This window comes from Desmodus rotundus, chromosome 8, assembly GCF_022682495.2.
Source record: "Desmodus rotundus isolate HL8 chromosome 8, HLdesRot8A.1, whole genome shotgun sequence".
NCBI lineage: Eukaryota > Metazoa > Chordata > Mammalia > Chiroptera > Phyllostomidae > Desmodus > Desmodus rotundus.
The window spans coordinates 117,453,608-117,471,021 of record NC_071394.1 but is presented as its reverse complement, the minus strand read 5'-3'; positions in this window follow the sequence as shown (position 1 = coordinate 117,471,021).

The following is a 17,414-nucleotide window of genomic DNA, read 5'->3' as shown; positions in this document are numbered from 1 at the left end:
GCTCGGGATGGTTTAAACAATTCAAGAATAATTTTTCATTACCTAATGTGAAAGTGAGCAGTGAGTCTGAGAATGCTAATGTGAAGGCAGCTGAAGAATTTGGGGGAACTCTAGATAAACTAATTATGAAGGCACGTTACTAGTCAGAACATATATTCACTATGGATGGAACCCCATCTTCTGGAAACGGATGCCTGAATGGACTTTCATCCAGAAGGTGATCAAGCCAATGTCAGGTTTCAAGGCTTTTAAGCACAGGTTAACAGTCTTGCTTTGGGGCAGTGTTGCGGACTAGACTGAAACCCTTTGAGATCTGGTGTAGGGAGAACCCCAGGGCCTTCAAGTACATCAGTAAGCACACACTGCCCGTGCACTGCAGGAGCCATAGGAAGTCATGGAAGACCTGGCTTCTCTTCCAAGATGCTCTCCTGAGTGGTTAAGCCAGTGAAATTGAGAAGTAGAGTACTGTTTCGAGAATCGCTAAGTAACACACCTTCCAAGGTTTTGCTTGTTGTTATTAATGCTCCCAGACATCCTCCTTTCATCAGTGATCTTCATCCCAATACCAAGTGTTGTTTCTCTCTCCAAACACCACCTCTTTGATTCAACCGAGGGATCAAGGAGTTACAGCAGGTATTAAGACCTACTACCTGAAGAGGACATTTTTCTGGGCTATTGCCAATTGAGGGAGACACTATGCACTTCTGGGAGGATAGTGACCTCTATGACTGCATCAGGATCCTAGCTTGGGCTGGGGGTGACGTCACCAAGGAGTGTGGGAATGACATCTGGAAGAAGACTGGAAACAAGTATTTTATTATAGACCAGGTTCTCAACCTCATCATTACTGGTATTTTGGGCCAGATAATTCTTTGTTGTGGGGGTAAGAAGAAACTATTGTGTGCTTTATAAGATGTCTTGCAGTGGTCTTGGCCTCTCTACCCACTAGATGCCTATCTCTCTCCCAAGTCATGATGGTCAGAACTGTCTCCAGGCATTGGCAAGCGTCTCCTTGAGGGCCCAGTCACCCCAGGCTGAAAACCAGTCATAGAGACACGCACATTCAACTTTTTGTCATAAGTAGTGGGCTTTTTTTTTTTTAAGTACTAACTAAAACCCTAGTTTGCCAGATACACTGTTTTGTGTATTATTGCTTTTCTCTCTCGTAATAGTATGGCCTTTTGGGAAAAAAATAACATGTAAGAAGGACTTTCTCTTTGAAAGTTGTCACACTGATTGGAACATTGCTTCACTTCACACTTTCCTTGCTTGTAGGACCTCTGAGGGCTTGATGGGGTCAATGAGTGTCTTCAGAGCGGCAGTGCAGTGGGTAGGAAATGTGTTAACCTTGTGTGCTCTATAAATGCTTCACACAGGAAGATAGACAAAGAGAATTATATTTCAGAGTTCATATTTCAGTGTCAAATCTAGAAATGACAGGTAGAAAACTAGTATTTGTAGCAAGAGCCTTCATCTTTGTGTTAAATACAGAATAGTAAGAGCTTTAGCTATTCTTTGTGCAGTGCCAACCTGTTTGGAATTTGAGTTTATCATTAAATACAGAAGGGAGCTTCTGCCCTTCCCCTATACATCCAGAGCCACCAGGGTCATTAATCTGCAAAACATAAATGACTGGGAACAATTAATGGACCCAGTCCTGCTGCTACATAGCTATATGAGCTTGAACTTGGTGCCTGATCCGTCACCTGTGAAATGAGGATAATAAAAGCTACTTTATAACTATGAATGATTAATATATGTAAAAACTGAGAACACTGGCACAGAGTATGGGGTACAGAGGGATATGCTGTAATTATTGTTATCGTTTGTGTACGTCGAGGGACTTTGGCTGATGTCGAGAATGCAAGTGTTATGTTTATGAAATCTCAGAGGTTTCAGATAAATACCTTGCATCAAACTAATAGAACCCTACAATGACTTTCCTGAGCCTGATGCTCCAGTAAAGAACCCCATTCAGGTGAGTGATACTAGAACTACCTCTTAAACCCACAGGACATACATCAGGTTATGGTTTCCAGGATGAGGGAGAGACAACTCTGGATTGTATTTGCTGGAATGTGTTTCACATAAATCTATTTTTTCCTTGTTGCATCTTGTTTTATTTTTCTTTAGGACATTTATACAACCAGCCATAACATTTAGTCACTCATGGGTTTATTTAATGTCTCTTCCTTCTACGAGACTGTGAATCCAATAAAAACAAGGATAGTGTCTCTTTGCCACGCACTTACGTTTGTAGCATCTAACACAGTGATCAACGTAGTCCACCCTCCAACAAAATTTGTTGAATAGGTAAGGGAATGTTAGAGAAATGTTATCTGATATCCAAACAGGATCCACTGACAACAAAAGGAAATACAGATGGCAAAAAAAAGCAAAAATTATATAAATTCAGTTTCTGAAATTTAATGTTATTTTTCTTTGAGATTTAGCAGAGCCAACGTGTGTAAACTGCTTGTTTGTGGGTCCAGCTCATATATAAGGCCTATACTAAGCATTTTTATATCTACATTATTTTTCTTCTCCCTTTCTCTTTATAAACCTTTATTTATTGATTTATTAATTTAATTTATTGAGCACCAACCACGTAGCAGGCACTGGTCTAGTTCTAGAGACATAGCAGAAAATCAAAGTTCTTGCTCTCATGAAATTAGCAATAGGGTGAGAGGAGACAGATGAAATAAGCACATATATTTAAACAAGTGAGTAGCTTAAGGACTTATTAAAAAGGATGCCTGCTGGCCCCTTTGAATTTGCTCACCTTGGTGCTTCCATCTCAACTCAGAATTCTTCAGTGGAGTCTGCTGAACTTACAGATCCCTCCCCTACTCCGCCTCATCCCTGCCTCCCTTCCTCCATTCATTTTATATAGACCTAGTGAGCCTATAATAGGCACTCATGTAGACTCTCAAGATACAACAGCAAGAACATCAAACTCCCTGATCTTGTAGAGTTGACCTTCTAGGGGAAAACACAATAAGCGAATAAATTAATATCCATCAAAATGCCAGTTAAGGATCAGTGCTATGAAAAACAGCACAGCAAGCTGAGAAGAAAGGAGAGTGGAAGATGTAGAGGGGCCGTTGTGTTATGGGAGGGCGCAGAAGACCTCTGGAGTGGGATGGCATCGGAGCTGAGGCTTAACTGAAGTGAAGACAGGGCCATGTGGACTTCTGCGAGATGGTGATCTGGTCAGAGAGGATGCTAAGTCAAGGTCCAGTGGTTGAAATGTACCTGGCATGTTCCCAGGACAACAAGATGGGGAGCTACTGGAAAATGTTGGCAGAGTGACAAGATCTGATAGCTGCTTTCAAACAATAGTTTTAGCTGCCCTCCCCCAAATCAGAGAGCATCTCCAGGCTTTGTTCCAGCCTTCAGACCAGAAGCCACCCTGTGACCTGTACTCTGAGGCCAGTTAGAGCCCCATCCCCATGACCAGTGAACTCCCCAGGCAATGCCATTAGTTACATGGTATGAAGCATCACTCTGCTACATATGACACCTTATAAGAGGGGATTCTTGAACTACGGGAAATAATAAAGTGGCTGGATGTCAGAAAACCTACACTCTAATCTCTGTCAATAACTAACTTTGTTCCCCTGAGCTATATTTCTCTGACCTGGGTCTCAGTCTCCTCACCTGTGAAATGTGGGAGGTTGAACTGACAAACCTCTGAGGTACTTTCCAGCTCACAATTGCTGTGGTCTCCTGACAGTTGATGCCTCTGGATAGTAGGGCTGTGGGGACAACTCAGGGGCCAACTTAATTATAACAAATAGCTCATATTGATGAGAACTTACTACGTGTCAGACACTGTGCTAAACACTTTACGTGTGATATTTCCTTTCCGCTTACAGATGGAAAAACAGGGGCTTAAAGAGATTAATTTACTCAAGCTCACAGGCCCCATAAAGGCTAGCTCTAGTGTCCCCTAGCTTGGTCCCTTTTTGATTCTGCTGTTCACTAGATACTTTTATGTGTGAACAAGAATCTATCTTGTGAAAAAGAACATTTGACAAGTCTTATTGTGATTGACTCTGAAACTATAGTTGGATTTAAGTTAAAGAGACCTCTTTGATCTCTGCCAAGATTATTCTCAATAAATATTTTTGTTCTGTTTTGTTTAAAAAAGTCTTGTTAAATTATCGCTTATTCTGCTGATTAAATACCTATGTAACAGCATACAAACTTTGTTGGTGCAGGTTGGAACTATAAAAATATAAGCAAATCTTAACATTCAAAATACATTTAAACACAGGAGTACTGGCTGGATATGAATGAAAAGCTAAACGAAATTGTAGTTTTTGAGTGCTTAGCAAACAGAAATAAGTTAATTTTGATGTATTCGTCCTTAAAATAAATCTAAAATACTTTCTAGGAGGTTTGGGAAGAAGAGTGTTTTCTTTTTCCTCTTCTCTCTCTTTCTTTCTCAGCAGCTGTTCTCTTTGAAATTTTCTATTAGAACAATATTCATGAAAAATGCTTCTGAGCTGAAATAACTTTTTAATTGCCCAAAGACCAATGATAAATATCTATCTATCTCCAAGGTTGACAAGTGTGCAAATTTAAAATTAAGAAGGGAAAAAATCCCAACCCATATTTCAATAATTGCATTTTCGTGATGTTTTCTCTTTCTTCAAGATATGAAAATATGGAAGTATATTGATATATATTTATAAGATGATTATGTAGTTATATAAGATCAAATTACGACTCTTTTGAATGAATCTCAGTTCATTTGGTAATACAATGTTAAATACAGCATTTTGCCATGTATAACACACACATTTTGCCCAAATTTTTGAGGGAAAAATAAGGATGCCCATTATACATGAGTAGTAATAATTCCATATCTATATGCCATAATACAAAAGATACTTTTTCCTGAAAGTTTGGGCCAAAAACGTGGGTTCACACTATACATGGCAAAATACCCTAAGTACAGTTATTATCTGTTGAGAACTAGACATAGTGGAGCAATGATTATAAATACCGCTTAAGGAGATAAAGATAAAATATTTAAAATCAGGATCATTCCACAATGTCCAGGATGTATACTCTCTGGAAAGATAAGCTGCAGTTTTTGTTGTTGCTTTTAAGTTTTACTTCTATAGCATGGCTGTTACTGCATCTTTTAAGTGCAGTTGATTTCAAACTATTCTGGGGAAAGTCACCATTGCTGTTTAGATACCACTAGAAATGATGGGTAAAGAGGAAACAGAACTTCGATTAGTGGAGACAGAAATCTTGAGGAAGGAACCTAGACCTGCAGACATATAGATCATCTGACCCTCAAACCCAGCAAATGTGCCTGGTTTGTTTGCCCAGGCTCAACTTCATTGAAGCTAGGGGCTCTCTGCCAGAGTTATAGCTTGCCATGTCTTTATTTATTTATTTATTTTTAAAAGATTTTATTTATCTATTTTTTAGAGAGAGGGGGAGGGAAGGAGAAAGAGAGGGAGAGAAACATCAACATGTGGTTGCTCCTTACATTCCCCCAACTGGGGAGCTGGCCCGCAACCAAGGTATGTGCCCTGACTGGGTATCGAACCAGCGACCACTTGGTTTACAAGCCTGCACTCAATCCACTGAGCTACACCAGCCAGAGCACCATGTCTTTAAAAATAAAAGGTAGGCCACCCTGGCTGGTGTAGCTCAGTGGATTGAGCGCATGTTTTTGAATGAATGAATAAACAAACCAATAAAAACACTAGACTATATGTTTGTTGACTTGAAAGTCAATTTCTTTGGTAGGTGACTTTGGGAAAGTAGCTCAAACTCTCTGGGCCTCAGTTTCCTCATCTCAAAACTAAGGAGTTTAATACAGATTTTAGAGTGTGGTAACAAAAAAAATTATTTTTCAAAAATGATAAAATTCAGTTTTCTAGATTTGTGTATGCCTAACATTAATTAAAAATACTTTTTAAAATTATTTATTTATTTATTTATTTATAGACAGAGGGGAAGGGAGGGAGAAAGAGAAGGAGAGAAACATCAATGTGTGGTTGCCTCTTGCACACCCCCATTGGGGACCTGGCCTGCAACCCAGGCATGTGCCCTGACTGGGAACCAAACCAGTGACCCTTTGGTTCACAGGCTGGCACTCAATCCACTGAGCCACACCAGCCAGGGCAATTCAAAATACTTTTTAAAGTATTTAAAAATATTACATGAAGCTACATGAAGACCTACACGGATAAATTTTCTTTTTGTATTTTGAAATTTGTCTTGAAATAGTTGATAAGTGTGTATGCATCCATCAGTCCATTGTTGAAGTGTGTTTCATTTTCTGCCACTGGATATCCAGATGATAAAAGCCCAACTTTGTAATTTTTACCATCTCTATTTTATGATTCTTGTGTAGTGACAGGAACTAGTCAGAGTAATGTGGGCTTCAAAGCAAGAGTAAAATGCAGTGAAATGATTGAAACTAGATTTTTAAACAGCCCCCATTAAAGTTGGGAAAATCCACACCCCTTAAGTGTTTTATGATTTTCAGTTTGACTGGTATCCTTTGTATCTTATGATTAACTCAGCTTAGATGTGTTGCTTTAAAGAATATGAAGGCTAGATTGGTATATGAAACCCAGTGATCAAAAAGCCTGCTAGTATTTGATGGCTAGATAAAATATAATTAAAGATTCTATTTCTCTTCAAGTCTATAACTCTATGGATTATGTACTTACCTAGAATCCAAAAGCTGGACCATTTCCAGCTAACCAAATAAATGTTCCCTCCCTTTTATGCCTTGAACACTGTTGCATTTATATATTTTCTTAAGTTACATTTCAAATTATCCAATACTCCTCCTATGATTTAGCCACTGTAATAAACTAAAAATGAAATATACAAATAAATTTATTTTATAAATAAAGTAGTGTTTAGAAAAATTTCAGTGTGAACACTGGCCTCTAACACTTCTGGAATCTACAATGTCCTAATAAAATCAAACATACCATATAGATGTTTACAATATAAAATTTATGCATTAGCTTTAGTGGTGGGCATCTGGAACAAATGCCACTTTGAAATAAACAAACCAAAGATTGGTTAATATCTTTTTACTCTACTTTTTAAACTAAGATGTTCAGAAACACAAGTGCTAGGTTTTTTTCAGACAATCAGCATTCAATGAGAAAACCAAATATATCATTAGCTCTCAAAAAATATCTTTCACTTCTTCCTTATGTCAGTGCGTCTGATTACACCAGTCAGTCTCCTAATGGCTCATCTCAGACTCTGAGTGCTGTGTTCCGTACTGCCCTCGCCCAGGGCAGCATGGTGGCCCTTGCATTCTGTGATTAGGGACTGGGTGGTGGTAGGGAAAAGAACACAGAGTTGAAGTCAGACCGAACTGAGTTTGTTTTTATTTGATGTTTTAACTCTATATCTCCAAGTAATATGCTAACATTGCTACACCCTGATGTTTTGATTTTAGGCATCCTCTGTTGGCTTTCCTGAGGAAGACAAGATTTAGCTCTCTGTCACCCCCCTCCACTCCTACCCACTCATAAACTCATCTCCTTATACTGTTATATTATACTGTTGATTATATCACAGTCGATGTTCACATGACTGTAAATTCTTTTCACAGCTGAGCCATGAAGTCTTTATTAAATTTTAGCCCTGGTTGGTGTGGCTCAGTGGATTGAATGTCGGCCTGCGATTCCCAGTCTAGGGCACATGCCTGGGTTGCGGGCCAGGTCCCCAGTAGGGGGTGCTTAAGAGGCAACCACACATTGATGTTTCTCTCCCTCTTTCTCCCTCTCTTCCCTTCTCTAAAAATGAATAAATAAAATATTTAAATTTTATTTCCCTGTACAACGTCTTGTTTTTCCTTTAGTAGTAATTGTGTTATATAAGAAAGTTGTTGTTATTTGAGTAATAAACAAAAAAAACCACTAATCAACTTTTTATTCACTGCATTCATCATCTAAATCTCATTTCATAATATTTAGATGTATCAGGCAGTTTCTCATTCCTGTAGAAATACAGACACAAAAGAACCTTTTGACCTGCTGCCCTCTACTTCTGCAGGGCTAACAATTTGGGGGTCTTCCTTTACCTCTCTTCTGAATTGAATCCTCAATTTCCTGTACCCAATTATTTCTTCGTTTACACTGTCATTTTGGTAGAGTATGTTTCCTTGTTGCTTCCTAAGAAAAGACAAATAAGAGGTAGTTTTTTCAGAAATTATGACTGAATGTCTGTATTTTACTTCATATTTTATTGATAATTTGGCTAAATGTTGAGTTCTGAGTTCAAGATAATTTTCTTAAGAATTTTGAAGGTGTTGCTCCAATCTTCTAGCTTCTAGTGTTGCTATTAAATATTCTAAACCCACTCTGACTTCTGGGTTTTGCATGTACTGGTATGTTCATTCTGGAAGCCTGTAGGCTCTCCTGTGAGGTCTCCTCTTGATCCCCGGCCTTGCGAAATGCCCTAGTGATATGTCTGGGTGTGGATCTACTTTTCTTTTCCCTGCGGGGCACTCAGTGAGCCCTTTCAATCTAGAAACTCATTTATTTTCTTCCTCCCTTTCTTCATGTAGTTCTTCCTTTCTTCATGGGCATTGCTGTTTCAGAAAACTCTCCTGAAATATCTTTACATAACATGCCCTCCTCCATTGTCCCTGGCTGAGATGGTCTGTGAGAACATGCCATAGATTTCACCAAGCCCCGGGGGGGTTATTATTACCAAATAGCAGATAAGGCCAACTGACATCTGGAGCTTTTAAGTGACTCAACCATTATCGCCCTGCTGGTTAGTCTTTAAAAAAAAGAAAAAGAAAAGAAAAAACTAAATCCCAATTCCCTGGTCACTAGGCTTCCTACTACATAAGATTGCCTCTAAAGTAAAAAATATAAAGACTCTTTTTGCGAGTTTGTTAAGTTCTTGCTTGACATTAACTGAAAGATGATAAAGATTGTGTGACTAAAATGATTACCTCTTAATCCTATGGGTGTCTTATCATCTAGCTATTTCTATTGTAATGTTCCCAGACCAAGTGAACTCATGTTTATGAAATGAGGATGCCAAATGCTAAAACTTCCAAAAACAATGTTTAAATAATAATCATGACACTATCGTGTGCTGTACTTAAAGTGGGTTGTTGGCTTTTGTCATGATAAAAAGTGTCCTTTGCCAAATTAAAAAAAATTAAATATGAAATTTGATTGTCCTTTTTGTATTAGTTTCTGGTTGCTGCTGTAACAAATTGCCACAAATTTGATGGTCTGGAGGTCACAGTCCAAATCACAGAGCTAAAATCAACCCCTAACTTCTAGAGGCTACCTGTATTCCTCACTTTGTGGCCCCCCATCCATCCTCTTCAAAGGACATCACTACAATCTCTGCTTCATCGTCACATGGTTTTCTCTATCTCTGACTGTCCTACTTCTGTTATAAGGACCCTTGTGTTTGCATTGGGCCCATCTGAACAACGTAAGCACATCTCTAAAGTCCCTTTTACTATGTAAAATACATACTCATCATTTCTAGGAATTAAGACACAAACATTTTATGGGGTTATTATTTAGCCTATTACATTCTATAAAGAGGATCATATATTTTTCTTATTTGAATATGAGGTGATTCTGTAAGTTATGTTGACAAATTATTTTCTAATATTAAACTGTCTGCATTCCTGGGGTATTTTGTAATGGTAGGTATGTTAGTCATTTTATTCATAGCTTTAATTTTTTTCATACTGTTTTTTAGTATGGTTGATCCTACATTCATATTAATGTTAGCATACAGTTTTGTGTGTGTGTGTGTGTGTGTGTGATTCTTTACTTAGAGGGATGTGTGTGTGTGTGATTTAGGTTTATTACCTGACATTGTGTGTGAGTCAGGTAATAAAAACTCAACTTACACTAGCTTAAGTGAAAAGGAGTTTCCTTTGCTCATATAGCTGGAAAAGGTACTGGAATGTCTCAGCAAATTGAAGGAAAAACTGGAGGAATCAGGCCTCAGGGATTGTAAGTAGCAACCTGTTAACCTCAAAGCTTTTTCTCAGTCTCACTCTTTTTCTCTGGGTGTCACTTGCATTTTGTGTTAAGGTAGTCAGACCCTCAAGACATTGCAGAAAACATGGCTACTGGGAGACCAAGCCCAACAAATCTGAGTAAGTTAGGAGCCTTCTTTCCCAGCGTTGGAAATGAGAGTTGCCTCATGTAAGGTCATGCCCCTTCCCAGGGTAGCCCACATCCAAAGGCTGATTTGATGTGGAAGTCAAAAGACAGGATCAACTTAGGCAAATGTAGGGCTATTCTAGATTCAGAGCTCTCTGTGGGTCCTGCTGAGGATGCGTTGGAGCCTGTATCACATCCCTCTTCTGTCCACTCATGTTCCTTCTGTCTCTCATCCATAGGTGGATCCCTAGGACACTTCTTAATGAACATCCTGTCTGCTTCCTAGGGAACAAAACCTGGGCAAAACGTTGGATACTTGAGATGGAATAATTTGCTGTGGAGGTTGAAATCTAGAGCCACTTCATTCACTTTGATTTCATTTGTACTATTATATTTAGTATTTTTCTACATATTCATACATGAGACTTTATCTCTAGTATTTTGGGTAGGATTGGGAGATGCTGATTATCCAGTTTGGCATCTCTGTTATCTCATGAGAAAAAATAAAGTGAGGGGTTTTTTTTTGTGTTTGTTTTGTTTTTACCATGCTATGGCTAGATTAGGATAAAGAGAAATTTTCCATATTTTAAACTTTGGAGAAGTTTTCCTGTAAAACCAACTGGGCCCAGAATCTTTTTTAAAGGTTTTTTTTTTAAAAATAAAGGAAGAAAACAATTGCCACGTTATTGGTAAAGGACAGAAGACTGTGCCTGAGGTCCAGTTCAGTGCTGCATGTACACCCTTGAGTGAAATTAAGGTAGCAGACTTATTTAACTCCCTCCACCCCTTCTGTTTTTACTGCTGCAGCCATACGTGGTATTTTGCTTTTGCTTCAGTAGGTAAAATGTGGGTATTTCAGGCTTATGTTTCTCTGACTCCATCAAAGCTACAATTAATAGAAATTTTTTCACTCACTGTAGAATATAGCCTTGTCTTTCTTCCGCTTTAAGAACTGTTTCCGTTTCTTTCTTGCATTTTCACTAAATTTTCATTGAACATTGAGAGATTTGTCAGGAACTGTTGATATCCCACCAAACTGACACACAAATCCCAATATCTTTCTTTAAAAGGAAGAAAGCTCACACTAGCCTGTTCTGTAATCTCTCCTGTTCTCTTCACCCAAAAAACAGTTCTGGCACACACACCCACAAACACAGGCACATACACACCAGATAGAGGAGGTGTTCCCTTGATTGCATTAACTGTGGATAACAATGCATAACATTAGCACTTGTATAGTGTTTGATAAATGTGATCAGTTTCAACTTGGGGCAACATGATACTGGGGAATTCTTAAGGCAGAATTTCCGTCTTGGATTCCACAGTTGTCTTAAAGAGTGGCGAAATGACAAGGTGCTTCTCCAAGGAAACTCCCTGACAAATCCCGTTTTCTGTAGAAAAGTAGAGAGGTGAGAAGCAGGGAGGAGTGGAGAGAACAAATTGAAATTCATAATCTTCTACTTCCATTCAGTTGGTCGTGTTTGTTGTTTGACTATGAGATTCCCTGTGTACTTCCTTTTTTATGACAGCTGGTATATAAACCATGTTTTAGAAATCTGCAATATGGTCATAGACCAAAATAAGCCCTGATTTTCCTAAAGAGATTTATATGTGCTATACTTAATAGAGAACTGGATTTGAAATGTAGGGTACTTGATTCTAGGAACTGAAGTGTGAGAGTGGCCCGAAGGTTTTCGGCACAGTCTTGAGAATGCTGTGCTGAACTCGAATCCGGAGAAAGTTACTGTCTTCACTGTTTGACTCACTGCTTGACTTAACTGACCAACAAGCCGACAAACATGTTTGACTTAACTGAGCATGTTGTTGATGACTGCATGTGAGTTGGCAGAAGAAGGTTCTGTTTTTGACCTCAAATAATAATTACTAGTTCTGATCAAATAAGAACTGATGCTAACAATGTCATTCTGTTATTTGTTTTGTCGTAGACTACCTCTAAACAGATATGAGTTGATGAAAATATATTTAGCCATAAGATTTGATTCAGACAAACATTTTGATTCCTCAAAGCTTCAAATGCATTTCCTCTTTTCTAGTGGGATGGTGTGTGAGCAGTGCTTCTCAAACTCTAATGTGCTCACAGTTCCCCCAAGAATCTTGTTCAGTGCAGACTCTGACTCTGTTAGTCTTGGCTGGGACCTGAGATTCTGCGTTCTTAATAGAATTTCAGGTGATCCTGGTCCATGAACTGCAGGGCTTTCACGAATTCAGGATAACCCAGCCCTTCTCATCCTGGCTCTGTCAGTAAGGAGCTATGTGTGATCTTAGGTATATTATCAATCATCTTGACACACCTGGATTTCCTCTTTTTCAATATAAGGTTATTTGCCTACCCATATGTATGGACCTGCTTAAAAATAGAAATCTAATATGGAAATTCCAAGGTATCAGAGGATGTAGCCCAGGTAGTTATCCTCATTTTTAAAAAATATATTTAAATAACAGCTTACAACTGACAAGGGAGCATTTGAAAATATTTTTGCAAATCATTGCAGTTGATTCAACAATTCTTTATTGAGTCCCTTTTGGATGAAGGTTTTTTGTAAGACACCTTCAAGTAAATAAAAATAATAATGACCCTGTTCTTGCTCTATTGAAATTTGTAAACTAAGACACTGTTGTGAGTACTGAGTAAAATTTATCATTGAATACCTCAGGAAAAACTCATGTAAGGATGAAAAATTACCATGAAGAGGGTGACTGTCTAATGGGAGGGATTTAGGGCAAGCCTTAGGGGTTGCTGGTTTTTTTCCCCAGTCACAATAAATGATTCGCCTAGGGTCACGTGGCTAGTCAGTGATAGAAAGATACTGGTATAACTGAAAGAGAATTATCCAACATAGAACTGTAAACATGACTCGTTGTACCAGAATTTTCAATATTTTGGAAAGTTGGGCCAAAGTACATTTCTCAAAACAAAAATAACTGAAGTTACACCCTTCCTATAGATTAGAAGCCCTCAGGTCAATGATACTTGATTAACTTTGAAACCGGGTATTTCTCCTTTCTCTTCAAACAAAGCAGGTGGCTGGGAAGGGATGGGGAAAGGAGAACAACCTTAGGATTCAGCAGTCCTAGGAAAAGTATCACTCTCATCTGCTTTTATTTATTTTGTTTTAGCAGAGGATGTAAATTCTTGCCATTTGACCAGTTGGCAAGGGGAAAACCTTTTTTGCCTAAAATACAGATACCATTTAGTCAATACACTCAGCATCCATGGGACCACAAGGGGTCCATTTTGCCCTTTGCCATCACGGAGCCTTGCTTTGCCTTTCCACTAAGCTAACATATCAGACCATTTGATGGAGTTTTGCCTTTGTGCCACACTTTCCAGCCCTTTTTGACACTAACTCCACCTATTGATACCTTTCTCCCCAACCTCCTTCCACTTTCTTGTATGACGTGCCAACGGGTGATGGACAGTCTTCAGCTGAAGGCACTGGTGGCCCTCTCCCTTCTTCACGATGCCCCTTACCCCCACTGCCCCTGCGGTCACAGAGCAGTCTCAGCTTCAGGAGTCCGCTCCCGATGCCACATGCTTTCTGAAATGGTTATGTTGGCACTGTTTTCCTGGGAGAGCTGGCAACTCTACAGTCTTCCATATTACCTATTCCAGCCAATGCCACAGTGTTATTTTACTTTTTATCCCCTTATAAAAAACAACATACTGTGCCAACTTAGGTACTTGTAGACGTGGGCCTATGGCTCATTAACATCGTGCTCCAGTTGAGCTTCATCCACTAGTCTGTGCAGTGGTTTGACATCCGTCTCATTTCTGTCTTAAATCTGACCCAATGAAAGACATCTTTTCCCAGCTTATCCTTTTCTTCTCTCAAGTGTGAATATAAGATTTATCAGTTATTAAGCTGTTTATTTTTTTAAAGGTATCTAGCTTTGTGTCACTGTTGATTTCACTATTTGCAAACTGGCTTTGTCATTTTATTGATAGCACTTGAGTGAAGAGCTCCCTGTTAATATATGCAAACTCACAGCTCCCAACAAGCTTTCCAGCCCTGTTAATGAGAGGATTAGCGAGAGCACTGCAATGTATTTAACCTGCGGCACTAGCTCTGTTTCAATAAGACTTCAACAGCCTATTAAATGGAGTGGGGGCTCAATTAACCCACACAAAGGCCACTCTACTGAACGTGGCAGGGAGGACCACATTTAGCATCTGCCTAAGCAGCTTGTTGGAAGCTGGAAATAAAGAGGGTGACATGTTCTTGCCTGGAGCTATGATATAACTGAAGTGGTGATTCTAGTTCATCTGGGCTCACTGAATAGGTGACAGCATTGAAACCTACTACTATCTCGCCATATGACAGTTTTTTTAAATATCAGAATATACTCAATGGTCACTCTACTCCCTCATGCCTTCTTCCAAGGGAGCACCCCCATTGTTCCTGGGTCAGTAGGAGTCATGGATTATGGATTTGAGGATGGAGGGTGTCAGGGTGTGACAGTTTGTGGTTGAGGAGGAGGGATGCTGCTATACACAATGATGTCCCAGGAAATGTGTAATGTTCAAACAGCAATTCCTCACATAATTAGAAGCTAGAATTGGGTCCCCGTCTTTCATAAGTATGTTCCCAAACAGCCAGCCAAGAGCCGGGCATTTTCCTTCTGAGAATCAATGTCCAGGGAATGGCATATCATTGAACTGAATTCTTCTAAACTTTCACTTGAATCTTGTTAGAATTGTTGGTTTATGTGGCTTGTAGAGTCAACTCTCTGTCACGAAATCCAAGATGTCTTCGTTCTTCCGACACTTCAAGTCAAAAGTGAAAGTTAACCAAGTAGGTCACTGTTTGTTTACTCAGGGTAACTGGAATCCAACAGTAGTGATGAACCTAAATCTCCTTAATTTTCAACACTTGAATTTTTCCTGTGATAAAAGCAGAGAATTATTTGGAAAAAAACAAAGAAAAGAAACAGACATTTTGGTTGATATTTTCTCTCCAATTTACAATGGAAGTTTCATTTTTAAATTACAGCTTCTCTTAAAACTCACACAAAATATTATTTTCTTAACCAATAACTTTGTCTACAATTTTGATATTTTTCCTCATGGTACTCCAAAGGTTAAACATGTAAAATATGTACCACATCTAAATATTAATGCATCTCTCTTACTTTGCTTTAATATTTACTTCATCCCCCCGTGGCTGGTGACCTTCTAATATACTATAGTACATACTCACTTATCATTTTCATAGTTTATTTTCTTTACCCCCTTGCTAGAATGCAAGCTTAACAATGGCCAGAATTTTGTTTCATTTACAGATGTAGCTCAGGCATGTAGCATATTGTAGATATTCAGTGAATATTTGTGCAACACGTGATTCTAAAGAAGAAATATAGGTTACATTTTGGTTATGGAACCATAACCAGATGGTTCATCACACAAGATTCTGATTGAGAAAATAATTGCTTCCACCCTCATAAAATAAAGAAAAATGTCTATATTCTAGGATGACGGACAGGCTCAGTGAATTCACCGGAGTAGTTTCAATAGGACGATGCAGCATCCCCATTCAGCACCGGAGTGGTGAGGGACTGGGTGGAGCATGATTTCCAAAACTGGGTTGGACTACATGGTCCTGCCAAGGGAGCTGCATGCTCACTAGCTCTGAACCCTTTTAATTACTTATTCTGGGATATGCTAACGACACAGGTTTAATCACAAATTACTGAGGAATTGCATCCCAGATACACATGTTGAAACCGATGGAAATGCTGCATTAATGCACCATATTCATTGCAATTTTGCACAGAGCATAGAGCTATGGAATGCTAAAAAGAAACAATATATTGAAGATATGCATTGCTGTGACTATACAATTTACTATAATGTAATACTAATAAACTGTTTATTATGTAAATTTATTCACTTATATTTCCAGACTTAAGGCTACCATGAAGCACTCTTAGACTCATACATTCTTGATCCTGAACTCTTTGTATTAACAGCCCTGACAGCTGTAACTTTCATTTGCATAGCTGAGTAGTCACAGAGCTGGGACAAAATCTTAGAGTCTTTTCCTTTTGGATATCTCTAAACAGGTTGGTACCTGCCGTGATTCCATAGGGAGGCTGTTGCTCCGGACCATTCCAACTCCCAGTCTTGGATACCCTTTGGACCTTTTGATGTATCCTATGTGAATGGTGAGTAATATACAAGTAATTACTTGTGGGTATATCCTATAAAGTTTTGTGGGTGTATCCTACAGAGTCAAGAGCCATCTTCTGTTTGGGAAATAAAAGGCCTTGTTCAATATAGAGCCAAGAGGTTCTATTGCCTGAAGTGAAGCAGGCAATTAAATTTGGAAAAGGATGTGTGTTAGACAGCATTTCCCCCTTGTTAGACTAGGAGCACATCCTCCTCTAATAAGATCAGTGTGCTCAGGGTTCTTAAGTATATTTTCATGTATTCCTTCTCTGGTTGGTGAGGAAAGAATTATGAAAAAATTTTTAATTAGCTGTGCCTCATTCCTCCTCAAACTTCTGGGCACCAGGACACCTGCATGCAGGCCCCATTCTCAAAACGCTTCTCTGTATCATTCTGGTGAATGGAGAAGTTTGTTTGATGTTTCATGTTTAACACTTCGATTGTAGAAAGGAACCTAAAGCCAGGCCAGTAAATGTTCCAATGGTACTGCTGTCTAGAACTAAGATTTTTTTTAGAAATCAGTATCAAGATATAACCGAAAAGATAACTTTACAATTAATTATTTTCTTCATTAAATCTGCCATGTGAATTCTTGTGGAATTTGACCTTTGAATGAACTCTCCTTAGGATCTCTGAAGTAGCCACTTCATTCTAACCCTCCTTCATCAGTAGCCTCTCTAAGGTAAGACTGATCATATTTTTTCAATAAAAGTTTTTTTCTTGTATAGAAACACAACCCACCATGCTATAATATAACACCCATGCTACTAGTTTATTGTGTGAAAATCGATCTCACAGAAAGTTGCTCATCCCTTATTTTAAAAAATCTAAACAAAAACCAAACAGAAACACCATCAAATGACATTTATTTTTTCTTTTATTCAACCACAAATTATTTTATTTTTACCTGATGCTCTAAAACTTTATAATGGTAGGAAAACTAGTTATTAAAAAAAAAGGAGCAATGCAGAGTCTAAAGGGTGCCAGAGTGAATAAATTAAAAATATACTCCAGAAACAATGTGTACACAAAAAGGAATCCCCTACCACAAGCCACCTAGATCCTCAGCAATG